This window comes from Augochlora pura, chromosome 11 (genome assembly GCF_028453695.1).
Source record: "Augochlora pura isolate Apur16 chromosome 11, APUR_v2.2.1, whole genome shotgun sequence".
NCBI lineage: Eukaryota > Metazoa > Arthropoda > Insecta > Hymenoptera > Halictidae > Augochlora > Augochlora pura.
Window position 1 is genome coordinate 13,055,709 of NC_135782.1, and position 27,712 is coordinate 13,083,420.

Genomic DNA, 27,712 nt, shown 5'->3' on the forward strand with positions numbered 1-27,712 from the left:
AGGGGTGTCGGTGCCGGGCGCCATCTTGGATTCGCGAACAATGTGTCGGCTCGGAAGGTTCCAGCGGAAAACGAAGACGAACCTGTCTGTGAATATCGATCGAGCGCGCGCGCGCGCGCGAGGCACAAATAAAATGCTAATTTCCTCTCATCCGCGTGCACCGCCGCGTGCATTGCGCACCCTTTCCCTCGCCTCCTCCGCGCCCTCCACCTTTGTCTTCCTCTTTTGGACATCCCACTCGCGATTCACCCTTCGACGAGCGGGAAAAGCGACGTCGCTCGGGGGCTGATACGGTTTGGATCGCCGTTGCACCGGCCGAGTCGTCGGATCACTGCCACGGTCAGCTTTTCGTCGAGTTCTTCAAGCTCTGCGTGCACCGACGAATTGGGACGGTAGGACGAGCCACTGCGTCTGCTGCCCCCTTTCCAGTCGTAGGAAGATCTAACGCGGCGTGCGAAGGAGATCTTTTTCATAGTCTTACGTAACCTTGACGGATATGGTGTCTTTGCTGTAGATTGTTTAGGTTGAACTTGGTTCGTTCGGACCGTCGAGTTGGATTGTAATGGAAGGGGAGTTACGATGGACACACCCTTTAGGGTCGTGATTGGCTGAGTTGGGAAAGTTGAGACTTTTGCTGAAGAAATGGCTGGTCAAATTAGTTTTTGGTTTGGTATGAAGTTGGAGGTTAGGTCTGAGGTTGATTTTACAAAATTTGGAGGTTGTGTTTGGGATAGGTTTTTATTGAATGTTTTTTTCTGGAAATTAGTATAATTATTAGATTGCGGCTTTTACACATGTGTTGCAGAATTGCGTAGCTGATATCTAAAATTGTGATGGCACAAGTGCGATTGTTATTTGGAACTGTTTGAAACTGTTTTTAACTTATCGAAATTATTGAGAGAAACAATTTTGCTGTTTATTTTTTGCGACGTTTACGTATACAGTACTTTTGATTATCTGAGTCTTTGGCACTAAAATAATTTAGAGGTTATATCTTATGTCTAGACTAAGTCTAGGTTAAATTAGCTATATCTTTTTTAACTCGTTCGAAAGTAAATATAGCTGAGCTTCAACTAACCGAAGCTCTTATTCAATAATGATTTTAAAACTAGATTTATCATTACATATTATTACATTATTTTATACGACATATTATTATTCATTATACATTATTATCTCATTTTATATTACATATTATTATGTATTATTAATATTATTATTTATATAATATTTTAATTATTTGGATCTCCGACACTAACACAATCTAGTGGTTAGGTCTGATTAATATCTACGTCTAGGTTAGGTTTGCTGTATCTCTTTTAGAATGTTCGTGGTGCCAAATCTCTGATTCTAAAACGGTGCATACACAAGTTCGTCGGTCGGAGAGATCGATAAATAATTGATCTAACTTTGTTGCTAACTGTAAAATTAATCTAAAGAATTTAGACAATACATATATAATATTTGAAATTAATAGGTTTAGTTAAATCTCGTAAATTTGTGATCGACCTTGAAAAGCGTCGTTGCGATGGATCGTCAGCAATCTGGTCGCACGATGCAAAGAGATTCTTTCTCGCCGCGTATCAATTCCGAAAGTCTTCTCAGTTGGCATGCCTGCACGCCTCCGCGATTTACTCGGCGCTATTCTTCAGTTTCGCACTAATGATCTAGTTCTTTTTGGGCACACTGCCAACTGGCCCGTTTCTATTCAACCACGGAAACTCTGCTGTTGGAACCTTCCTCTTACAGCGACACGGGTTATTGTAACGGCATACTGGAACCAACCATTTCTTGATTCCCAGCATCAACGGCTGCTGCGACATTTTTCTTCGAGCATGAATAATCGTGACTAATGGCTGAAATTTCAGCCATTTGTTTTTTATACAGTTCTTGACTGCAGGCATAATTTTTCTCAAAGTTACACTTCTTACGTATACGTGTTTGTTTATAACGTGTAAATTATAAAAATATATATAAATATATGGTTAATTATAAAATAATGTTTCACCTGCCACCATTTGTAACTTCGAAAATTTTACAGTTCGACTTTTGCATATAATTTATTTAGTACAGACAGTGCAATTGTCTAGGTTATGTCGAGATTACGTTAACATGTCTTTTTTATTGCATACATCTTATTTATTATATCGTATTGTATATTTATTGAGCACTAGGTTATGTCAAGGTTTCTCGTTTATTTTATAGAGGCCAAGTGACTAGGTTATGTCAGGATGCCTCGAATTCCAACATAGTTTCTCTGATCTACAATATTTCCATTTTATATGACCTATCGCATTTTACACGTATGAAATCGAGCCACGTAATTCGCATAGTAGTTGTACTCTTAAAAATTTCTTTTAAACACTTATAACAGTAATAATTTATAAATTATTCTGAGACATAATAGAACAATTTTCAGCGGTGCCTTGGAGTCACTGCTCGAGCGCAAAATGTTAACTTAACCTCTGACTCCCTAAAAAAGTTAAATTTCGTTGAATCTAACCTAAAAAGCAAGAACGTTTCCATTACCAGTTTTCACTGTCACAGATTTTCGACCGTTTGAAAGGTACGTCCGCAACCACACCGTAACTCGAAGAATGGTCCCGGAGGCGATAGCGGGATTCCGGTTTAATTTTCCCGGCCGAGATTCGTTAGAGAGCGAGGTTACCTGTCCGGATTCAATTTTCCATAAATATGCCAGGACGTTTCCCACTAAATCGTCCCATAAACGCTGTCCGCCCCCCCCCCCTCGCTCCCTGCAAGCGTTCGGCACTCGGGAGAGGGTACACTGCCGCTTTAAACGTTTCTTTCCCGGAGGAGAGCACCATTAAGTGTTACGCGAGCGACGACGGAACGGAGCCCGTTGCTCAACCGTTCCCCATAATTCTCGTTGTTAAGATAATGAAGTTCCGCGCGAAATAATCGAGTCAGACCGGCCGACGTTATTTATGCGACCGAGAGAATTTGCCGACCCAAGTACATACAGGTTGCCTAAAAATCTTCTTACGCTCGAAAAGGATGTACGATGGTGTAAAATTGTTCTCCAGGTAATTTCAAGAAACTTTTTCCTTTGCGAAAGTGTTCTACGTGCTGTCGTTCACAAGTTATTAGCGAAAAACACGCGCCAATCGGAGAGCAAGCGTGCCTGGCGTCCCGCCCCTGCCGGCTGTACTCGCTCGCTTATTGGTTACAGTTTTTCGCTAATATCTCGATAACCGAGCCCCGGAGAAAAATTTCGTAAAGGAAAAAGTTACTTCAAATCACCGCAGGAATCATATTCTTCCCGATTCAATAAATATTTTAGTACGCTCTGTGCACTGCACAGCTTATAGCATTCGTATCATTATGGAACATTAAAAGACGACTGGTTAACAGCATTTACTCTAAAAATGTTTTTAAAAGTGCAGAGAACCTGTTGCATACGCGAGGTTATGTCGGGGTTATTTCAAGCTTATGTTTTCACAATGGCGCAAGCAAAAAATTGCTACAGGTAGTTCAATATATATACTTTTAAATAACATACTCCTCGACTAAAACGGATCTATCGACATTCTAAATAAAAATGTCCGAACACGAGGACCCTTTCTAATTTTTAACATCGCCTCTCTTATTTACGATTCGCCGCTGTTTCATTTTACATTTCTATCGAATTCGCAATGTCGCGGCAGCAAAAAGAAAGCCGGCGATTCGCATGGAACGAGATCCCGTCGCTGAAAATATTGCGCAGCAACGGAAGTCGCAGAAATGTCTGGGCCGCGGGATAAATAAACACGCGCGCGCGGGTTATTGAAACGCACATATTTCCCAGATGGAACAGGATTTTATGGGCTGTATAAATAACGGCGGGGGGAATTGATAAACGCGGTTGCGCGCGCGCGGCTACCACGTTAAAAGTTCGATGATTTAGCGAACTACCGAGATCTGCGTTTCGAGACTCTAACTAGGTTACCGTCATCGATTACCGCTTTTAAATGCAGATTTATAACAGCGATCACGATAACGCCGCGGACTACTCACGGCCGTTGTGTTTTACTCGGTCGAAATTTTACGCGGCCAGCGTAATGCGTTCATTTTCCATGCCCGGGATAACGTATGTCTCTTCCGCGCTAATCGAAATGTTAATGGAATTCGATGTTTCGCTCGCCGGGAATATCGTTTAGAAAGTTTACGCGCGCCGCGACGTAAATCGTTTCTTTATCGCCTTCTCTATTCGGTGGTGGATGCTACTCAACCATGATTAAACGGAGATAACGCGATCGGCAAGCGGTGATAAGGGATAGGTGATATGTCTAAGATATCAACTAAATTAAACCTATTAAAATAATTAAAATTAAATATTATATAGAAACTTAATAATATTAAAAAATTACGTTCGTCGTGTTCGATGTACTTTTATACGTTTGATTGTGTTAGGGTACTCGGATCTGTTTTGACCCGGAGCTGATATAGCGGAACTCGATATCTGCATTCGCATTTTCACTGATTTCGTGAGACGATGTTAATTAAATATTTGTAAAGTGCAGGTGATACATACGTATTTGTTTATTGTTTGTGTATATGATGGTAATGTGCGTTTATATGATATCAATGTTAATATATATTTTTATGTAATATTAGTATCGATATATGTAATTGTATGGTACTATCAGTAATATATATTTTTATTAATATTAATATATACAAATCTACGTATAGATAAAATATTAATATTATTATGTATATTAATATTTTAAAATGGATCCTGTGGAAATGCTTCTCACAACGTTCTGCACAAATTTTTTTGCAAATAAATATACACGGATATTTAGAATGAAATGCAAACATAGCTTTACATATTACATACATTAATAATTATTATACATTTATTATACTGTATAGTAATATGCTTCTATATTACATAAAAATATATATTATGTTAATAACATTTACTAATATAATAATATGAAATAATAATATAGATAATTAAATATTGCTCTTAAACTGCCAACTATTGTATAATGTTTATATTTTTATAATACTAAATATTAATATGCCACTACATTATATGCTAATACATAATATATTAACAAAATATACTAATATAGTAATATAATATAACACATACTGCTATGAAGTATCAACACCATTATGTACACTAATACATCATATTAAAATAGACCGTGATAACTTAATATACCATATTACTATAGACCATATTAAATACACTAATACATAAATATGTCCCATATATCTAGCATTGATTACTCCAGCGTTAGAAATCGCAGGCAATCACCCAATTTATTCGTTATCGGCGAGCAAGATGGCGGAATTAGGGCACGATTTCCGTTCTGGGTCTCCTCTCTGGGCCCCTCCCACGCGTTATCTCGGACCGCGGATAAGATAGTCGGTCGCAGTCTTGTTTTCCACCGCAGCGTTCGACGATAAACCCCTCGCCGTCTTGCGTTCCCAGCAACATCCATCAACGGACGGCTCTCCTAGGAATCCGAAGAAATCGTCAGAGGGGTGGACCATTCCCCTTTCCGGCCTGGTTGTACAAATTTCCGGGCTGCTTTCACTTAAAAATCCATCGATCGCGCATGAATAATGCCCCCCCCCCCCCCCCCCCCCGCCCGGTTTCGTAGTATCGGGGTCAGATTTCACGGCGCGCTCCTCTTCTTCTCGCGCGAGCCAGAACTTTTTGAATAATTCAGGGGACGTCGGGACCGCTTCTGGTATCGCGGCGAAATAATGCAATAACTATCCTCATCCAAGCGTTTCTTAAATCTTGCGCGGACCCACGACGCTGGCCCGCCACGTTATCGTCGAACACCTGGGACTAATGCGATGTTTATGTTGACGGTGGCCTAAGAAACATTTTTTAATGTTAATGTCTTGTCGTTTTGTTCTTCCCCATGGGTGAAGTAATTAATTAAATTACAGTCATTATTTTAAGGTTATATATATATACTTGTCAAATAATAATTAATTGAAATTACCTTCGTCATTCTCTTCGGACATTATCTATAATAAATATCTCAATTTAACTCAATCTATCCTTAGACAACTTGCAAGACACTTGTTTTGATATTTCAGGTTAACAGTGTTGCCAACCGTCATCAGCATTGTTATTGGTTACCATAGAGACTTTATATAAATAAGACGTGTACGTCGTATTGTGAAAGAAATGATCGTATTTACTCGGAATATAATGTTTTATTGATAGATAATCTGAAGTTATAATTACAAAATTGAATATTATCATAATAATTGACAAATGGACTTAGATGATTTTTAAAATAAAAGGCTTAAAATAAAACGCGGAATAATATAATAAATATAGTAAATATAATATAATAAATAATAATATAATAAAATAATACCGCGACAAGTGCGTAAATTCTACCTGTGCCAGAAGATGTCGCGCGGCCCGCCTTCGCGACCAGGGCGACGCCTATGCGGAGGTTTATCGGTAGGCCGCGCGAATAAATATTTATCCAGCGATATAACGCGAAACATGTCGCGGACTGTTTGGATTAATTCCGCGGATCGCGGCTGACCCGCGCGGAAGGTGGAACGGTGGAAAAACATTTCATGCTCGAGCTTCGTTATCTCCTAAAACAGCCACGCGACCCTACGCGTTCACACGCGAAACTTATGGACGAGCATAACCTTATATTTCGATTTTACACCGGTCCCTTCGTTCACGTTGTTTTGATTGTCCCTTTTATGGGCTAGTTTGTTGTTGTTAACGCAGGGAATATGTAATGGGTGTGATCAATTCTGATTCGTTGCAATTTTGAGAGATAGTTTGTAAACGCCATTAAGATTCATGAGAAATAAAGGTGGAGGAAGGTGAATTTTAGTAATTTCGAAATTGTCCCTTGATAATTTTGCATAATTTTATTGCTGGTAAATTTGGTATTAATTGTAGGATACGATTAAAACTTAATGAAGTAGATCTTTTTATTTTCGAAAGGGGAATTCGTGTTTGTTGTTTTAAAATATCGTTGCCAAAAATAAATTAAATTCTTATCGGATCCGATAAGAATTTAATTTATTTTTGGCAACGATATTTTAAAACAACAAACACGAATTCCCCTTTCGAAAATAAAAAGATCTACTTCTATTAAGTTTTAATTGCAGTCCCATACCAAATAAATTAAGGGATGCTTCAGGCAATATTATATTTTAATCTCAATATTTTAAGGCAGTAAAATTCAGTCCACGATTTCATTCTAAATCTGTCTTTTCCGCCTATTAAAAACCATAAATCTAAATAAACAATATCCTTCAACCGTCACCCGAGAAATTAAATAACTGCCAACCCCAGAAGTTAAATTAATCTAATCTGAAATTTAGTCGCAGTTTACCTATTTAACGAGTTTACTGTGCACGCGAGTCACGCGCGCATAAATTCAGAACGAGCTCCCCGCCCGTTCAGGTTATGTTCCCCGTTCGCCCAATGACCGGGCAATCTAATCGCAACGGTCCATTTCGTAGCCACGGAATAAATTTGCCCGCGGACGAATTTCCATCGAGATGAAGGAACGTCCTCCACGTTCGAGACAGCGTCGCGTAAGAAAGTCGAGCCTTGGAAGCTCGCTGACCGGTGTCTCCTCTATGCACATCACAGGACTTATCGCGAGAACGAACGACTCCGCAAAGTGGCGCGGAGAGGGGGGATGAGGAGGAGGAGGTGGTCCGATCGGACTGGCCGGTTCCATTATATTGTTATCATTCCATTATCTCGATCATGGTCCACCGTGGACCCGGCACAATGGGCAATCGAGGCTCGATCGGGATCGCGACGCGAAAGAATCGAGGAGGCCGAAGTGGTGGGTACCTTTTGTCGGTGGCAGCGTCTGCGGCCGGCTACCTAGCTGCAGTCGTCGTCGTTGGCGGTAGCTGGCGGCGACAATGCTGAGGCAACAGGGACAGGAGAGCATGGCAACGACCAGAGTGGAGGACGGGGCGAGAGACAGAGAGGGAGACGGAAAGATAGCGAAAGATAGAGAGAAGGATAAAGAGAAGCGAGTGGCAGAGAGGGCGAGATAAAGAGGAAGGCAGAGGGAGAGGAAGAGCGAGAGAAAGAGGGAAAGACAGAGAAAGCAAGAAAAAAGAGAAAGGCCAAGAGAAAAAAACATAGAGAGAGAGAGAGAGAGAAGGAGAGAGGGAGCAAGAAAAAGGGAGAGAGACAGTGATGCGAGAAAAGGAGAGAAATGCAAAGAAAAAGAGAGACATAGAGAGTAAGAGATAGACAGAGAGCGAGAGAGAGAGAGAGGGGGGGACGCGAAAGAAAAAGAAAGAGAGCGAATGAGAAAAAGGAAGAAATCGAGAGAGAAAAGGAAAAAGAACGAGAGACAGGGCGAGATAAAGAAGTACAGATGAAGAGAGGGAGAGAGAGAGAGAGCGAGATTCGAGCGCGTCATCCTACCTGGCGGTGGCTACGCTCTCGAGTGGGTGGTAGTTGGAGAGACGCAGGGGGCTACCTCACTCTGCAACAGGGAAACGTTCGCGTATACGAAGAAACGAAATGCGGGGGTGGGATGGCGGTGCAATGGCGAGGGCTAGCGATGGGACTGATTCGAGGTGTAACTGATTTTAGGTTAGGTTTCATTGTTCTAATTCAATATTATTTATATTTCAACAGCTAGCAAAGCAGTATTTTAATAGCTAGAAAAATCTAAAGACAATCTTTGAGATCATATCTTTTACACTAATTACAATTTTAGGTTAGGTCTCATTATTATAATCTATGGAACATAGTGAGTGTTATACGAAGTTATATTTGGTATTTAATTGAATATTAAATATTCTTATTGATATTAATTTTAATATTATTAATATTTAATTATTAATTGCATAATAATATTATGCAATAGAATATAATACAATAAAATACAATACAATATGCGAAACAATATACAGTATAATACATATAATAGAATATACAATTCAATACAATACAGCACTGTACAGTATAATACAATACAATACAATACTATATGATACAGTAAAGTACATTACAGTACAGTATAGTATAATACGAAGAACTATGATACAGTATTATACAGTACAATATAATACAATAAAACAGTCTTTCAATAGCTAGCAAAATCTAAGGACAGTTTTTAAGATAATATCTTCTACACTAAGCACAATTTTAGGTTAGGTCCCAACATTCCAATCTGTCAGAAATAATGATTGAAATAGTATTTTAATAGCTAGAGCAGGTTCTAGTGGCAATCGTTGCATTTTTCTTGCAACTAGCTATAATTTTAGGTTAGGTCTCATTATTCTAATCTGTCGAACATAGTAATTCTAAAAGTCATTCACCGGCGAGCAAGTCCTAGGAACAATCATTGAGTCCTCTTTTTTTCAAGTTCTAGCGCAAATCGTCGAGATACCCTTGACATAACCTATAAAATGTTAGGTTCACCGATTCTAAATATCTACGAGACAAAACGTGTTGGACAGACAGACCGCGGATCAAGTTCCAGCGACAATCGTTACCGGTTCGAGACAGGAAATGAAATGAAACGGCAACGCTGTACCCGAAATTGGCACTCTACTAATTATTACGTAAATCACGTCTAAACCGAGCAGCGGCGCCATTAAAGACTATTAACGTCCTCATAACTGGATGACTTGATTCGCTTCTGAAATCCGCGCGACGGCTATTTCCGAGCGGCGGGCCGCTTTTTGCGGTCGTTCCCGGGAGTCGTTCTCGATGGTTTTATGAAATTTGCGGGGTTGCGGCGGCGTGTCTATATCCGACATAAAAGATTCAGGGGCAAACGGGTACGGGAATACCGCGCAGACGCCCTGAAAATAGCCGAAGACGTTGACGCGGTGTATCCGCGTTCGTTTTGTCGTCCGCGACGAATATCCCTGGACAGGTGTACCGGGTAATTCGAGGTGTCTAAACACTGTTCCGCGATATTATCATCCTGGTATTCCCAAGTGGTGGGCTACGATCCCAGAGAGAGAGAGAGAGAGAGAGAGAGAGAGAGAGAGAGAGAGAGAGAGAGGCGCAGGTATACTCGATACGAAACGCACACGCGTCTTCGCGACAGGTTAATGCACATTCGACATTTTCCCAGCGCGCAGAGCCGCAGATAAGGGTCCTGATAAGTGGACGTCGGAGATAAGGCCCATGAATCACCACTGCGCGAGTTTGTACATAACCAACGTTGCCGACAATACGGTCGGTGGAACGGCTTCTTCTTCGATGACGTACACCCTACTTCAAAAGTAGTAGTAGGTCACTCTTAGAAAATATAGATAAATGTGAAGGTTCTATGCCAAGTTATATTTGATATTTAATTGAATATTAAATATGAATTATTCATATTAATTTTAGAATTATTAATAATTAATTGAGTATGTTATATATTGTAATATTATGCAATATAATATAATAGAATAAAATACCGTATGGTACAGCATAGTATAATACAGTATAATATACAGTAGAATGTACAGTATGATATAATGGAATATTCAATTCCATACAATACAACACTGTACAGTATAATACAATACAATACATTACGATATGACAGTATAGTATAATACAAAGAAGTATAATACAATATTGTACAGTACAATATAATACAATAAAACATAATATAGTACAGCATAGTAAAGTACTTTATATTACAGTACAGTACAGTATAATACAATAAAATATAATATAGTACAGCAGAGTGTATGTATGCAATACATTCTACAATACAATACAATGCGATACGATGCAGTAGCACATTACATTACAGTGCAGAATAGTACAATACAATATAATACAGTATTGTACAGTAAATTGCACTATATTACAATACAGTGGAGTACAATACAATACAATATAATACAATACTGTACAGTAAAGTATATTATATTACAGTGCAGTACAATATAATACAGTACCGTACAGTAAATTAGATTATATTACAATACAATATAATACAGTATTTTACAGTATAGTATAGTAAAATACAATATAATATATAACGTCGCAGAGCTTTTAATGTAAAGAAACCTCACAATTTTAGCCGACTCCTCTGAAATCGTTTCTCGCTCTGCAACAATTTCCATTTATGCCCCGTTGTTCGGTGACTCGCGATCGGTTCGCTCCCGCCGCTAGAGCTTCGCGTTGGTATCCTCTCTCTCTCGGCGGGGGTCGCAGAAGGAGGAACGCACGGTGTAGAGACAAAGAACGTGGCTGCTGGCTAGAAAGAGAGAGAGGACGGTAGAGCGGCGCGCAGAAGGAGGCGGCGGGGCTCCGTGGCGGAATAACGCGAAGGGAAGACAAAAAGAGAGGAGGAAGCCGTAGCGGCGGGCAGGGGGGGGGGGGGGGGGGAAATACAGAAAGAGAGACGGTGCGCGAGGGATCGGAACGGGAGGAAAAGCAGAGAAATGATTCGGAGACGGACAGAAAGAGAGGGAACGGGAGGAGGAGGGGGAGAGGCGTCGGGGCTCTGCAGGGATAGGTGGACGGCGGGGGGAGGGAAAGCGGATCAACACGAAAAGGCACGAGCGTTGCCGAGGTGTACGGTGTGACGAGAAGAGCCGCGAAGAAACAGTCCGGGGCACTTGACGATATGACCGACTTTGGTGCACGGCTTCGGCCAAATTCTAATGCGATTAATTCCGTGCACACCTTTAGTGACACGTGGAAAACGACCTTTATACTGCATCGTGTCAGTTTGATATCATTTTATCATCGAGGCTTGGGTGTGTAATCGTTTAGAGGATGTCAATGATGGCACTTGGTTTCTTCGACGAACTGTGCCTCTTGTTCACCTGCAATTTAACTTCGTATAACCTACAAAGTATCATATAATTATTGTAATTATTATTTATGAAATAATGGCTAGGTTTTTATATAAATAATTGAATTGAAATTTGGGTATAGGGACTAATTAGTTTAGAGGAGACAGATGGTAAACTAGCACTTGGCTTTTGCAACGAATAGTCACCCTTAAATACCTGTAATCAATCTCAACGTAGACTACAATATATCCTACAATTATTATTATCGCTGTCGAAATATTGTCTAGATTTTTTTGTAAATATTTTAATGGGAATTTGCGTATTTAAAGGAAATTCGTTTAGAGCATGTCGACGGTGAATGAAATGGCACCTGTCTCAATTACAAATTACAATTGTTATCTCCATTGATGAAATAATTCCCAAATTCTCACATAAATAATTTAACGGTAATTTGTTCAGGCAAACAAATTATTTTCATATCGATGAACCATAAAATAGCACCTGGCTTCTTCGACGACAACGTCCCATAATTTACCAACGTATAAATATCTCAAATTATTATTACCAAACTGATTTTTTCGATAAAATCTTGTAACCGATGAAAAATAGCGTCCAAGGATGATCCGCAATGATCGCTTGCCATCAGGCAGACACCATTCGAAAATGGTACGCGCATTATGCGCGCGCAAGAAAATGGTCCCGGAAGAGGCCGCCGGTCGCGGCATCCATCACCGTCATTAGGCTGTCATTGCTCGCGGACAAGTTCATTCGTCATCGGGGCCTAACGCTCGTCTAGCATCGAGGCCGTGTGAGAGGCGGTCCCGGGTTGCCATAAACGTCGTAGGAACGGCAACAAGTTCTGTCTACAGTGGAACAAGACATTCGGCTAATAACACGTCCGAAAAATATATAATAATCCGCGGCCATTTAAATACGCTTGTAAAGAGTTCTTTAAATCTTTAAATGCCCCTTTCCCCTCCCCGCTTCCTTCTCCTCTACTGGAGGATGTCAAGGACCCTTCCTCTCCAAGAGATCAGTCTCTCTCCCAAAAATCAACCAAAAATCACTTTTCGGTCCTACCCCCACACCAGCGCCCGCCGCTCTCCTGGGCGGAGCCTAGCAGTGGTCTCCCGCGTGGCCCACGTGACAGCAGCGCACACTATATCGCGCTAACCTTGCAATGTCCACGCAAACAAATCTGAAACTCGTTGTTGAGGTTAAGCGTCCACGCGGCTACGTTCGCAGCGGTCACGTGGTCGCTGCGGGAGTATCCTGGCATCGCTGGCGGCGATGTCCGAGAGGGGGAAGGGGCCACGTGATAACAGGGCACCGCCGGTCGGTTTTAATGGCCCGGGACAGGCTGTTACGGCTGTTATGACACCTCGAGACCAGCGTCGAGTTCACGAAAGCCGGCGCGCGCGCGTCCGCCGGAATTCCTGATAACGTCCGATAAGAGGGACCGAGATAACGAGAGCGCCCGCTAGAAAAAGACGATCGAAGTTGACGAGTCTGGGACGGGGGGAGCGGCTGCCAGGGGGCGTGGAGGGGCGGGTCGGGGCCACCGAGCGGCGGAGGGATGGTGCACAGTGTACACGTTCCGACGCGGTCCTCCGCGAGTCTACACGGTGTCCGTCTCTTTCCACCCTTCGAAGGGTTATGCCAAGACTAGTTCTTTGGCGAAGGTTACGTCATGCATACCATCTTATTAAAAACTGCCGTTTATTTTGAAAGTGACAAGGTCACTTTTTATTATCGACCGTGGCACCATATATATTATTTACTTAGTGATCTACATTACTTTAATTGTAAATTTGAATCCCTTAGATATAATTTATATCTATCATAATTGCTTAGATAGCAATTTGACGTATTCGTACCTGTGTTTTTAATCATTCAATTTATATACAAATGGACTTGGAATACTTTTGAAACAGACGGTTCGTTTATTCTTCCCGAAGTAATATTTATTACGTTAATTTATCTAATTTAACGCGAAAACCGAAGCGGAGAAATTTGCAACCGAAGTCAACCCTCTTTGGCTATATTTCTACAACCATAAAAGGAGCACGCGACCAAAATTTTACATTAACAAATTAACTAAACTATACCATACAGTATCTATTGTATTAGAAACAAGTTGCCCAGGCTCGTAAACAAAATCATAGATTTCAAGCAACGATACGTAGCATTAAACGATACCTCGAAAGTGGGATACCACGTGACGTCTGTCCGTCACCGTGGGTAGATAGACGGACACCCAGTATACGTGTCGGCGGTCGCGCGGTGGTGCGCGCGTGTGCGCGCTCGGGAGGGGGCTAACGGGAGAAGGGGGCGGTCGAGCGGCGCTGGGTGGGCGGGCGGAGGGGAGGGGGAAACGGCGACGCAGCGATAGAAAGAGAGAGAGCGAGAGGGAAGGAGAGGGGCGGGAGGGGGTTCAGAGAGGGCGGAGAGGCGTCCCACGGGAGTTTTTCGGCGGATCGCTGCGCGACTAGTGTGATCTCTCGCGAGTAGCGGTCTCGATCGATCTTATTGGCGGTTCAGCGGAGCGCAGTCGAGCCGAGCCGAGGCGAGCAGACCAGAGAGAGAGTCAGTGCACGGTGAGCTCCGGTCGAGGGATATAGGCACGAGGCTGCTCCAACACGGAAAATATATATATTACACGGTGTGCTGTGCGACGGTGCTCCGCAACGGAGGATACACATACGGGTGAACGGTGGGAATAGAAGCGGATTTATTTGTAAAATTCCCTCGAGGAGCATCTTCTTCCCTTGTTTTGTTCGGTCTCCTTTTCTATTTTTTTCTGTTCCTCGCTTTCGGTGCGACTCGTGGATTAATTTCTGCCAAGTGGTTCCTTTCGTCGGCTGCTACAGGATAAAACGTGGTGTTTTTTTGTGGGTGACCAATCCAGGTTCTCGGCGCGAGGATAATTGGAGTAATCGGAGCACAGCGAACACGCTGCTCCGCTGGATCCCGGGCGGCTGTGTGAGTCCGTTTTCAATGATCTACGCCTGATCTCTCTCTCTCTCTCTCTCTTTCTCAGTTTTTATTTCGAATCGCAGCGAGCTTCTTTCTCACTGTTTCGGAGCGAAGGGGAACGCTTGCTTGGGAACACTCGCGTCTATTCGTGCCTGGCAACGAAATGTTCGCGGTAACTCTCCGAGGACTCTTTCGCGAATCGAAATCCTTCCAGGCTTCCTTTCAACTTTTCTCTCTCTTTTTCTCTATTCTTTTTATCTTTTTCTCTTTTTTCGCTCCTTCACGCGGCATTTACCCGGCAATTCGCCTTATAATTCCGCGTCAACCACGACTAAATAATGGTGGCTAATCCCGTGCGACGCCTCCGCGCGTTAAAACCGCACGGTCCCCGGCCATGAATATTTTCCAACCTGTTAACCGAACGATTTTTTTTCGACCGTGAACACACACACGCACACGCGCGCGTGTGACAAATTTCATTCGAAACGAACCGCTGCCGCCCACGCGAATATATCGGGCCAACGAAAATAACAGCGGCGCAGAACGACGAACTGCTTCCGAGATACTGTCGTTGTACGAATTTAATTGGTCGCCGATGATAATTGTTTGACTTTTTTCATCGGCCAATTTGTCTCGTTTTTTATGGTTCTTGTAATTTTTATAATCTATCCGATTCTCCCATTTGTGTTATTCGTGTAAATTGTCTAAGTTATCTAATTCTCTAATTTCTCTAACTAATTCTCGAATTTTTCTAATTTGTTCAATATGTCAAATTTATTTAATTCGTCAAATTTATTTAATTTGTCAAATTTATTTAATTCGTCAAATTTATTTAATTCGTCAAATTTATTTAATTTTTCAAATTTATTTAATTCGTCAAATTTGTTTAATTCGTCCAACTTGTCCATTTTGCCTACCTCTCTAATCTATCTGTCGAATTTATTTAACCAAATTTGTCTACAAATTGTACAATGTTTGTTGTAAGACAGAGTAGATATGTTTGTTTGTTAATAATTTCGGAGTGTCTGCAAGGATAGCATAGAATTCTTTACACGCGTTTTCCCGTTTTAGGATCGATCTAGCTCATTTCTATCGCGAACGAGCTCGTTCTACTTTCGCCCGATATTAATTCTACGAATTGTGAAATTATACCCAACGAGTTCGAGCGCCAATGCTTCCACTTAGCGTTCGCGATCAAACACGCCGGATTTTATGCGGTTTTGTGGTAAAAAGGAGCAGCAACTCTATTCGGAGACGGTGAACGGATTGCAATAGTCGAAGCTTGTTGTTGTTGTTGTTGACTCGAAATTATTCGGAGAAGAATGAAATCGAATTCAATTGAATTCGATTGAATTCAATCGAATTAAATTAAATCAAATAAAATTAAATCAAATAAAATTAAATCAAATAAAATTAAATCGAATAAAATTAAATCGAATAAAATTAATTCGAACTAAATTAAATCAAATAAAATTCAATCGTATTAAATTAAATCAAATAAAATTAAATCGAACTATACTAAATCGAATAAAATGAAATTAAATCGAATTGAACTAATTCAAATAATAATTATATCGAATAAAATGAAATTAATGTAAATTAAATAAAAACGAATTGAACTAAACTAAAGTAAATTGAATCGAAGTTAAATTAAATTGAATTAAAGTAATTGTATCTTGTCTCCTGCGTACAATCAGTGCAACAACTTTTCATTTTAGATGAAGAGACACAGTACTCCCACAACACCAATGTAAACAATCGTGACACAATCTCATCAACTAATTACAACAACAACAAAAGAATAGACCGTATAAAATTATAATCGGAGCAGAAAAATACTAATATAAAATTGAAATAATATTAAAATAAATACTAATACAATGTATTCAATTTTTAAACAATTTTTAAACAATTTTTAAAGAATTATTCTAATCGATTTGAAGTCGATGCGTCGATGATCTGTGAATCTCGCACCCGACGCAGCTCATCGCCTCGTTATTGAATTGTTTCGCGCGGCAACGTCGCAGCTTTCGTCGCGAGTTTCCCGCTCTTTTTGGATCGCCGCGCGCGATTCGGAGGATCTCGGCGATACGGATTATGGTTCTCGATGCGTAAACGGTGGAGAAGAGAACGCGTTTCGGTATCATTCGAACCAGAGCGGAGGCCTTGGATCCTCAAGGCAACCTAGAGAGATGGTAGCCGCGCGATAAACCCTCGCCTTTTCATTCGATTCCGACTGCCGGCGCGCACGGAGCATGATCGACGAGGAAAGGGAGCTGCTTCATTCGAGACGACGCGAGTGCCCGCAGGATTTCTTCTCGATCGATTCAAAGGCGACAGAACTCGGTCGTTCTTCGATTCTCACGTGACAAAACTCATACTTTTTCAGACTTTTAAGCGTTGTTTCGTTTCTTTTTATAGTTTTCGGCGGTTGTGTTAGGTCTGGGTTAGGTGTAGGTTAGGTTTGGGTCCTACGGCTATGTAGGTTAGGCCTTGACTTAGGAGGTGTAGACTAGATCAAGATTAGGCATAGGTTACATCTAGGGTTATGTGTGAGTTAAATCAGAATTATATTATATTGTATTATATCCTTTTGTAGGATATTTATATTATATCCTTGTGTAGACTAGATCAAGATCGGGCGTAGATTACATCTAGGGTTATGTGCGAATTAAATCAGAATTAAGTATAGGTTAGATCATGTTTTGATATAAGTTAACCCTTTGCACTCGAAGCCATTTTAACCATAAATCTGAAATAATAGCATTCTCGTAGTAATTCCATTCTATGTAACAAGATTATGTTATTCACTTTTATGCATACGAAAGTGATTCTTGCGACTCGCACCAGTTGTTGAATTGTTTAACTATTGTTTTAAAACTTTTATTGGTATAAAAATTATCATGGGAAGCGATAGAATAATTTTAGTGGTGCCTCAGAGTCACCACTCGAGTGTAAAGGGTTAACTCTGGAATATGTGTAAGTTAGGTGATGTTTACGTTTTTTAGGTTAGGTGCGGTTTTAGGTTTAGGTTACTTTTTTGAGTTTTTAAGATGCTAAATCGTTGGATTCGAGTTAAGTATGGGTTAAATTTATGTCAGATTTCAGTCTGACTGTTTCGATTAATTAAATTACTAATTAACTAATTTGGTAGGTGTGAGGTTAATTTGAATTAAATTGAGGTTAGATTTAAGTTACGTAATTTGTTTATTTCATTCTTCGATGGAGATGAATTTCTTAGTTTATTGTTTATATTTAGTGTATATAGGATTACAGTGGTTCCATTCAATTTCATAAATAAATTAATATTATTGTTGTTTATTGATATTTATAACAATTGTTACATGTGCATAAGTTAATGTGTGTATTGTGTATGTATAATGGGAAAGATAAGTCTAGGTTAGGTCATTTATTTTTCGTACAAAATTAAAAACTCAGGTCCAAGTTAGACGATTTATATATTATATAAAATAGAAGAATTAGGTTCAAGGTTAACTAACATATTCGTTGCATAAACTAGAAGAAGTTAGGTCCAAGTTAAATAATATATTTAATGCATAAAGTAAAAAAAGGTTAGGTTCAAAATAGATCATCTATTTAATGCATAAAAAAGACGAGGTTACGTCAAAGCTGAATAATACCTTTACTACATAAAGTAGCAGGGTAACTCCAAGTTAGCTAACATATTCGTTGTATAACCTAGAACAATTTAGGTTCAAGCTAAATGATATATTTATTACACAAAATAAAAAAGATTAGCTTAAAATTAAATAATAAATTTACTACACAAAGTAGAAAAATTAACTCTTTAAGTTATCTAATCAACATATCCTACAAAATCAAAATTCCTACCTAAATCACCCCGCTTCTTTGTCTTACAAAAAGAAAGGTTAGGTCCAAGTTATGTCATCTATTTACCGTATAAAATGGTAAGAATTATATAGCTAAAAGCAACGCGGTAGAAACGTCGAGGAGGAACCCGGGAGATAATAATTGCCGTGATAATAATCGCGTAGCCGAGCGTCTGGTAAGCAGATGGGTCATTTTGTGGCGTGGGTCACGTGACGGTGGGAGGGAGACGCGGTCTAAAAGGAATTACGGTGATCGTGGTCTCGGAGGAAAGGATGCTAGAGACCATGACTCGAAGAATCGGGGGAATCGAGTTCGACCGGAAGTTCTTTCATAAGCTGCTTAAAGAGAGCATCGTAATTTCTATTCTTCCCAGCCAGTTATTTTTCTGCCCGGATCCGTTGCTGTTATTTGCGATTCGGAGTATCCTTTTCCTTTTTCGTTTCGTCTATAAAGATAAAAGCAAAACGGATCCGAAACTCGCGCAGAAGTCGCCCGGCGCAGCGAACTGACGAGGGCTCTCCGTTCGACTTGCCGTCGTAGGAATTAATTTTTCCGTTCTTTTGTTATGGAGAACGAATTCCTCGGTCTCTTTGTTGTTCAATCCCCTACGTTCTACTTCGACGTTCGCGGCCGAAGAATATAGCTGTCCGGACTGATCACAGTTTTGAGTCTAATATCAGCCGTGAGTCACATCAGCAGTGACTCACCTATTGTGGAACGCGTTAAATTACCATTACTGTAACTCGCGAACCATGCGCGCGCGAAGCCTATTTCGAAAAGAAATCTTAAAATAGCTCGCCGGAAATTGTTATCCAGCCTGTCTATAGAACACGTTTCACGGAAAAAAAACAGCGCGAATCACTTTCTCCTGCCGGAAACAGCGTTTTCGAATTATCGCGCCACGTGACTCTCGCTATCTTTATTTATTTATTTTTATTTATATATTTATTTTTATCTACTCATTATTTATTTATTTAGACGATATTAACAGGTAATTGTACAAAACCGTATAATCTCACGTGGCACTATAACAATAATAACGTCAGCTCAGTTTTTGGCGGGAAAACGACGAAAAATTCGTTTTTTATTTTTTTTTACGACGAAACAACGAACAGAAAATTCTGAGAAAATTTGTAAACAATACCCAGAACGATGTGTCGCGACTAAAAAAATTTCAATACCGTCGCTGTAGAACTTCCACGTGAAATTCGCATTTTTCTGGGTGCTGAGCGTGGCTTAGATTTTCTGAGGATTTTTAAAAATCGTTGCCATGGAAAACAGCGTGGAAACAGATTTTTTTTCTTTCACCCCATAACCAGCCACGCGGCGGAAATACTACGGGTTCGATGCACCGCGCGCCACTTAAACCGTTCGACTTTTTCGTCTGGAGGGCCAACGCGCGCGTCGCGAATCGCGCAGAGTTTGCAAACCTCTCGGCATTACGCAATCGTTCTTCGTCTATCGTTGTCGCGGAATTCAGGTCAGCCGCCGTGTCCCATGGTGATCTCGTCCCGCGAGCGAGATTCTCGTCGTTCGAGCATCGATTCCGCCGCGGCTTCTCAACACGAAAAAAAATGGATCCCGATCGAGGACCGCTCAAAGAGCTGTAAAGCTGGAGAGAAATTTCGTTGTACTCCGTGGGGCACAATTCCTAATGATACATTCGCGAAAAAAAGGTTAAAGTTATTTGTCCAGTCGCGTCTTTGAATATCGATTTTTTGCATTAGAGTTTATTTTTTAAATAATTTTTTGGTTGAGAATCACTGAGGGGCGAGCTCTATAGTTAGCAGAAGTTATTGACTTATGGTGACTTGTTGTTGTAGTTGTTTCAATGATTTTTACCTTGAGAGATTCGTTTAGATTGTCGAAAGTTGAGAACCACTGGTGAAATAGGTGTATAGTATAATTAGAAATGATTTGTACTATGCAGGAAAATTATTGAACGAAAATGATTATAACTTACGGAGTCGTTACAATTGTTATTTGATCGCTTCAAAGTTGAGAATCGTGGGGCGTATAGCTGTATAGTGTAGTCCAGAATGAGCCATGCTGTGCAAGATATATAATGTGTACAGTTTTAGCAGAAATTATTGAGTTTGATTTAACGGAGTAATGCTCTTGTATTAATTTCAAGAATTTTTGCCATGAGAGCTGTCTTTTGATCGCTTGAAAGTTACGAACCTACTATAGAATAGCTCTATAGTATAATAAAAAATGGTTCGCATTATGCAAAATATAAAATTTGTATACATTTAGCAAAAATGATAGGAATTAATTCATGAAGACACTGTAGCTGTCTTTTAATCATTGAACATTTGATAACCGTTAAAAGAAAATCTCTATAGTGTAGTTAAAAATGTGTCACGTTATATATAGGATTTAAAGCTTGCACACTTTTGGCAAAAGTTATTGAAACTGTCTTATGGAGTAGTATTCTTGAATTTGTGAGAGCTTTCTTTTGATCAATAGGAGATTGAGAATCACTAGGAAAATAACTCTACAGTATAGTCAAAAATATTCTACACTGTGCAGTATGCAAAATTTTCATACTTCTAGCAAAAACTACTCAGCCTGACTTATGGTGTCACTACAGCTGCCTTTAAATCACTTAAAAGTTGAGAGCCACTAGAAGAAAAGCTCTATAGTATAGTCAAAAGTGGTTCGCAGTATAGATAAAACAAAATGTCTTCTAGCAAAAATATTCTCGTTGCAAAATCGTGTTATGAAAGTTGTCTCAACGATTTTTACCATTGTAAACACATTGTTATCGTTAGAATCTCGAGGATCGCCTGAATAATGTTTGCACGTTGATAAGTGATTCGTATAGTGCAGTACTGCGATAGACTGGTGGTATTCGCGGCAAGAATTATTCGAGCGGCTACCGCACACCGTGAGGCGTGCCCTTGGAGTTTGAACGAAGCTTGGTTTTTCAACACATCGTTCGCTTTGTCCGATGCATATTCAATGGCGGAATATATTATTCGTGCGCCGGTGTCTTCGGCTCTATTTAAGGCAGCGATTTCAGTGTCATATGTAATTGAATATCGCCGGCCACTGTCCTCGATTCGAATAATAATTGCAGTAACAATTGAGTCGTGTCGTGCTCTAAAAATTATTCTAAAAAAATTGTTACAGCAAAAAGAAAGACTTTCCATAATTTTCAAACGTGCACGTTCACCTGAAATATCGATCAGCATTTAATAACACTCGAACGGTGGACCTTTCGGACGAGAATAGAACTTGGGATCGTTTCTAATTTTATTTAGAAATTTTGTTAAAAAATATTATAACCTCTAAAGGATTTCTAAACAATTCTGTACGGCCTAACGAAACGTGTCAAGTGTTAAATTAATTACCTGAAACTGGATACAATGAAATAAAGATATTCACAGTCTTGGTCATAATTGACCCAGGCACCGCAGCTCGACAACCGCAAAACCGTTTTACATGCGAAATAAAACTTGTGCGTATAAATCACGACGTAATTCATCTAAAATATAATTTTCTCCTTCTTTAACGCTGTTTAAGGTGTTTATGCAATATTAGATTTTCGTTCTTTCCTTAACAGTAATTTATTCATTTATTTTTATTTGATCAGAAACAGATGAAATCCGCAATGTAAGCAATAAAAGCGATGCTCCATGATGAATACAAAATAAATATAATACAGATAGAAGATATAAATAATAACGAATAACAAATGAATATAAAATAAATAGATCCAGGGTAACAAAGACACGAGTGCCGTATTTTCCATGTTAAATATTTCCTGGAGGCTTGGGCGGAATGTTCGGCGGAAGAAGCGCGAAAGCGGACAGTAAAATGGCGGGAATCGGCGCACGTCGGTTCAGTCGTGTTCCGTTCGGGCTCCGCAGTCAGCGGAATGCGAGTCATCGAGAGTGGAACGGCCCCGGTTCGACGCGGTCATTGGCCACGCGTTCCACCACGTGGGTTGACAGATTTTCATTCAAGGCCCCCTTTTCTAGAAATAGCCGGCGAACGAGCTGGCTCCAATGAATGGACGGTTCCGAGTCGAAATTGCGATAACGCCCAGATAATCGAGCGCTGGTTGGCCGACTGTTCGTGGCCGCTATCTATACATATATTACGGTGTCCCACAAGTCTCTTCCTTCCTTTTCATGCCAAATCAATAGACGATATTTGTCGTTTAAGGTTCATTTATTGTGTTATACATAAACCCTTTGCGATGCGCATTTTCATATAAAATCCATGTCTCGTCTCGATGTGATCGTAAAATCACATATCCCGTCTTGATTAAATAATTATGAACCATTGTCCTGGGAATGTTAGCGGCGTCCACCATCTCGCGTACACTATATCGCGCATACTCTCGAGGCCACGCGTAGCGTGGCGCGGGAAAAACTTATGGGACACCTTAATATCGCCTTGCAGGTGTTCGAAATTCTCGAAACTTTTCTTTCGAGAATTTGTTGATCAATTAAATCGAATCTGAATTGGAATTTGAACGAAAACAAAGTGGAGCTGGTGTAACATCCTGATCTAGGCGAACCGTGTTCTATCAATCTCGTTCTTCGCTCTTCGGTGTTTTTAATAGGACGTTGATGACCACACGCGTCACCAATGACTATCTTAACCTAACTCTGAATTGCTGGGACGACAAGTTCATTTCATTTATTCTGTTTGTCTGGCGGCTTCAACGAACTGAATCAACCTAGATTACTATGAACATTGTTTAACGTTTAAAAACAATCCAACGATTTTTATGCAGAATAAACGTTGCTTTCTCAATGCTTTTGTTTAATAATTTTAACGAATTGAAAATGGTACTCTTGTATTTCTAAATTCTTTTAATATGTATATAATGTTTTGCCTTTGATTTCGTTTTTACATTATAAGTGCATAAAACGAATAAGAATTATTATTAGCGCAAAATGAAGGAGACTAGTTGATTTTAGTGCCCCCTGCATTAAAAAAAACTACTTAATTCTTTCGTTGAAATAAAGAGGATAGAATTTAGGATACTTCTGCGTTTATACATGGTGTCTTAGAACTTTCGTTGCACTCGAAACTTTTCCTGACATCAGCAGCTGATTCCTCGAGTGATATCAAGCAACTTTTTCCTCTACCAAAATTTTCTGCGCGGCCTTGTTAACGAGTTATTAACGAAAAACACGCACCAATCACAGACGGAGTACGCCTGGCGCCCCGCGCCCGCGGACAATGGCGCGCAGCGCTAGCGAGCGCTCTAAAGTTCGTCCACTGGAACTCGCACTCTGATTGATTCTCATTTATAGCTAATCGTAAACGATGCCTTTTTCAAGATTTTCGCAAAGGAAAAAGTTGTTGCAAACCGCCTTTGGAATCGATTTACCGTCTCGTTAACTTGTTTCGGTTGGAACGAGAGTTCTTGGACAAGGTGTCCACCCTGTATATCTAAAGCAGAGCTTTATTCGTCACAGGTGACGGTAATACACGAGAAAACGTTTGTTGCTCGTCGTTGTGTCCACGGTCGGACGTGTTAATCAGGTTCGCGCGTCCACGTTAGAATTTTCTGTTGCTTGCGCGCACCTGGTAATTCGATGACAAACAGATTTCACTTCGGACGGGTCACACTTTTTCTTTCACATTTCTCCGGTGACTCAGCCACGTGATATCATTTTACGCTTACTTCGCGAGATGTGTAAGAAAACTATTAAAATTTATTAGAGGACTGGCGGATTTGTTCGAAGCTCTATTAATTAAATTTACTCTATTGAAACATTTATTAAACATGGGATACATTAAAAATCTGACAGAAATTATAGGGAAGCTGTCAGTATTTATTAATACGATTTATACTAAAAATTGGTTAGAATTTATTAGAAACCTGCAACAATTTATTAAAAAATTAGTCACAGTTTATAATAAATCCATCAAACTTTAAATTGCTACAAAAATAATCATTATATCATACGATCTATAAAAACTGTACTATAATTGATTAAGAATCTGTCACAATTTATTAAAATTCTGTCATAATTTATAATAAATCTATCAAACTTTAAATTTCTACAAAAATAATCGTTATATCATACAATTTATTAAAAATTTGTTATAATTTATTCAAAATCTGTCACAATTTATTAAAGCTCCGCAATAATTTATTAAAACTTTCCAACAATTTATTAAAGATCTGTCAGAATTTATAATAAATCTGTCGGACTTGAGATTCCTACTAAAACTAATGATCAGCGTAAATAACGAAGGAGAGGCAAAAAAAGCGTGGGAAAGGAAAGAAAAATCGTAGTAATCCGAGTATCCGAAGCGTCCGCAAATCCGTATCCGAGCAACGCACGGACAGCGCTTTCGTTCCGGATTAAACCGGCCGCGCGTTGTAAACAGAAAGACGAAAAATCAACCGAACACATCGACGCGGACAGGGGTGTCGTAAAAAGTAGGAATTAATTAGCGGAATAACCGTGCCAATAGAGGGGGAGGAGGAGTGGTGGACGTAACTGGGAACCGAGAGCAGTAATCTACGGGAATCCCCATGACGGCGGGCCATTAAAAATCGAAACAACGCCGGCAACAAATGAAATTGCGAATCGACCGGCGCCGATAAAAAAACGGAGGCCGCTCCGGTGGAAAAATGGCCCGACGAACGGCCATTAATAATCGTCCCGTCAAGGGACGAGTTATCGCCGTCGGCCGTCGACGCGTGTCGCGCGGGACCGTCGACGAAAGCTCCGCGAAAATCTTCGCGAATCAAAATTCGAACAAACGCTGCTTATACTATTCAGAGAAGTTTATAAAAATCTGTTCGAAAATGACGGACACGATTTATATAAATATCCGTGCTATTGTCGAAGCATCCTGAAAGCATTCACGTGCAACCAACTGCAACATAGGATTACAGGTGCGTTTTAATGAACGAAATTGAAGCCCGCAGCAACGCTCGAACAATTTCGGCCCAGGATAAAAGGCGCTGCGCCGCAACAACGGTGGTCCACGTGTTCGAGCACGTGTTAGCCAGAGAGACCCTCCTTTGTGCCGGCAAAATCCCAGCCCCCCGATCGCCTATAACCGGACCAGGTGTGGGGCTCCGGGCGTGCTTTTCCAGGGGTCTAATCGATGATCGACGTTTGAAAAGCGAGCGATCATCTTCGTCATATTTTCCCCGACCCGTTGTCTCCCGTTTATTCCGCGTTGTTTGCCGGCGGCCATAATCGCTGGCCGCCGCGCATTCAATTTCCCGGGGCCGCGTTAAACGGGCGAATAAAAGGGAGAGCAGGAGAGAAAGTTTGGTTCGCGTTCGGATGGTACCTGGAACGACCGGGCCAAACTTCCGCCGGAATTGGTAATAAAAGAGGCGGGGATCGGTGGGAGTGACGATATAAAGCCGCGTCTCTCGCTCGTATAACTTGCTCGTAAATCCGCCAACCCCCCCCCCCCCCCCCCCCCCCCCAAGTCACCCCCCGGGCCACCACCCGGCCGCGACTGACTCCGCGTCCGATTCGGGAACACGTGCACGCACGACGGCGAACGCCGAGCACCGAGACGAATTACCGGTGACGGGCCGGAACGAGCTTGTCTTCGGCGCACCAGGTATTGTTAACTGGACGACGGCCTGTTGTCGAGACGAGGGTACGGAATGCACAGGGTGATCGACAAGTAACGACGTTTCCGATCCTTCGCCGATTCGTTTTCTCACTTTTTCGATATTGGAATTTCAACTTTGTGTTATCTCTTTGCGCGATTTCGTAATTTATTTATACAGTTGAGAAGTGTTACTGTCACAATGCGAATGATACAGTTCAGTGAAATAAGTTGCAATGGTTAATCATCTATAGTATAAGCGAAAATCTACATTTTCGTTCAAAGCTACTGTTTAACTACTAAAACAGTAAAACAGAAATAGCGAAGCTTCAATGTTATTGGAGACCAATCTTAGATCATACTTTACTTGTCGACCGTGCTGCCATGCCACGGATCTTTATATATTATAAGTTACTAAAATAAGTAGTAATGAATGCCAGAGTCCAAACTCACGTAACATTAGCTATCAGTAACAGTATACTTCAGTTCAGTGTAATTAGAAACGACTTCAGATCATCCTTTATTTGTCACCAGTGTTGCCAAAATGTAATTCTTTATATGATATTAATTGCGACAATGCATATAACATAAACTACTAAAATAAGTAACAATTAAAAGAAAATTCAGTGTATAGTGTAATCTCGCGTAACAGTAGCATAATAATAGTAAAGTTCAGTTCAGTGAAATTACAGACAACTTCAGATCGTCTTGTACCTTTCAGGGTTATGATCAGACTGTGACCAGATTTTTATATAATATTAACCCCTTGCGATACAATAACGAGTCAGATTCGTGGTGAATATTTTATGCAAACTCTACTAAATATAGATATTATTAATTTATTCTACGTCGAAGTAAAAATAAATTCTTCTGTTATCAAAGCATAGAAACGAAAGTAAATAAGGACAATACAGGAAACAAAAATTGTTTACACAACTTAAAAATGTATTTATATTAATCGAAAACCATCGTAATAGTTTCCATATATGTATAATTACAACAATTTCCAACGAGAACACATCGCTTTGTTAACCTTATTTTTCCTAACCTCAAAGTCGAACAAATGTCATAGTGTAGCAGCTCGTCGAATTCGTCTCGAAACAAGCTACGGTAATAAAAACTAAAACATACACCGTACAATTTAAAAAAAAATGGAGATAACCATGACTTTATTTACCCTACGATTTTTCATATCACAGTTTACACATTTAATCGAAAAACTGACTAGCTTCTGTCGGAAACAATTTTTCGCCGGACTGTTGAAAATGCTCGAAAAATCGTGACAACGCTCGTCGGACAATTGGCATCGGAACGCTACTGGTTGGGCAACAGACAACCGCGTCGCGTCGACGAATGATCGGGGGCCCCAGCGCCCTTAATGAATTTCCGTGCTCCGTTTCAGTCGTTAAGAGCCGGATACGCTTTTACTTATGCCCGTCATTAAAAAGCCTCGCTACGCGGCGCGGATAAAGAAGCGACGCGGTCGTTCTCTCCTCCCAACGATTCCACTTCAGCCCTCCCCCCTCTCTCCCCGTCATTTTTTTCTTTATTACCGCGGTCTGTTGCCCCCCCCCCC

General features: G+C 40.5%; 1 protein-coding gene across 2 annotated transcripts in view; it reads left to right on the plus strand.

Moving 5' to 3' along the window:
• The window catches only part of Tet (tet methylcytosine dioxygenase-like), a 220,543-nt gene that overhangs the window by 142,175 nt on the left and 50,656 nt on the right, over positions 1–27,712 (plus strand). The window contains exon 1 of one of the 2 annotated variants that reach the window (XM_078194911.1): positions 14,289–14,733. The exons of the other annotated variant lie outside the window; for it this stretch is intronic. The gene's annotated coding sequence lies outside the window, so the exon portion shown is untranslated. Of the gene's footprint in view, positions 1–14,288; positions 14,734–27,712 lie in introns of those variants that run through there. 2 annotated transcript variants of the gene reach the window in all.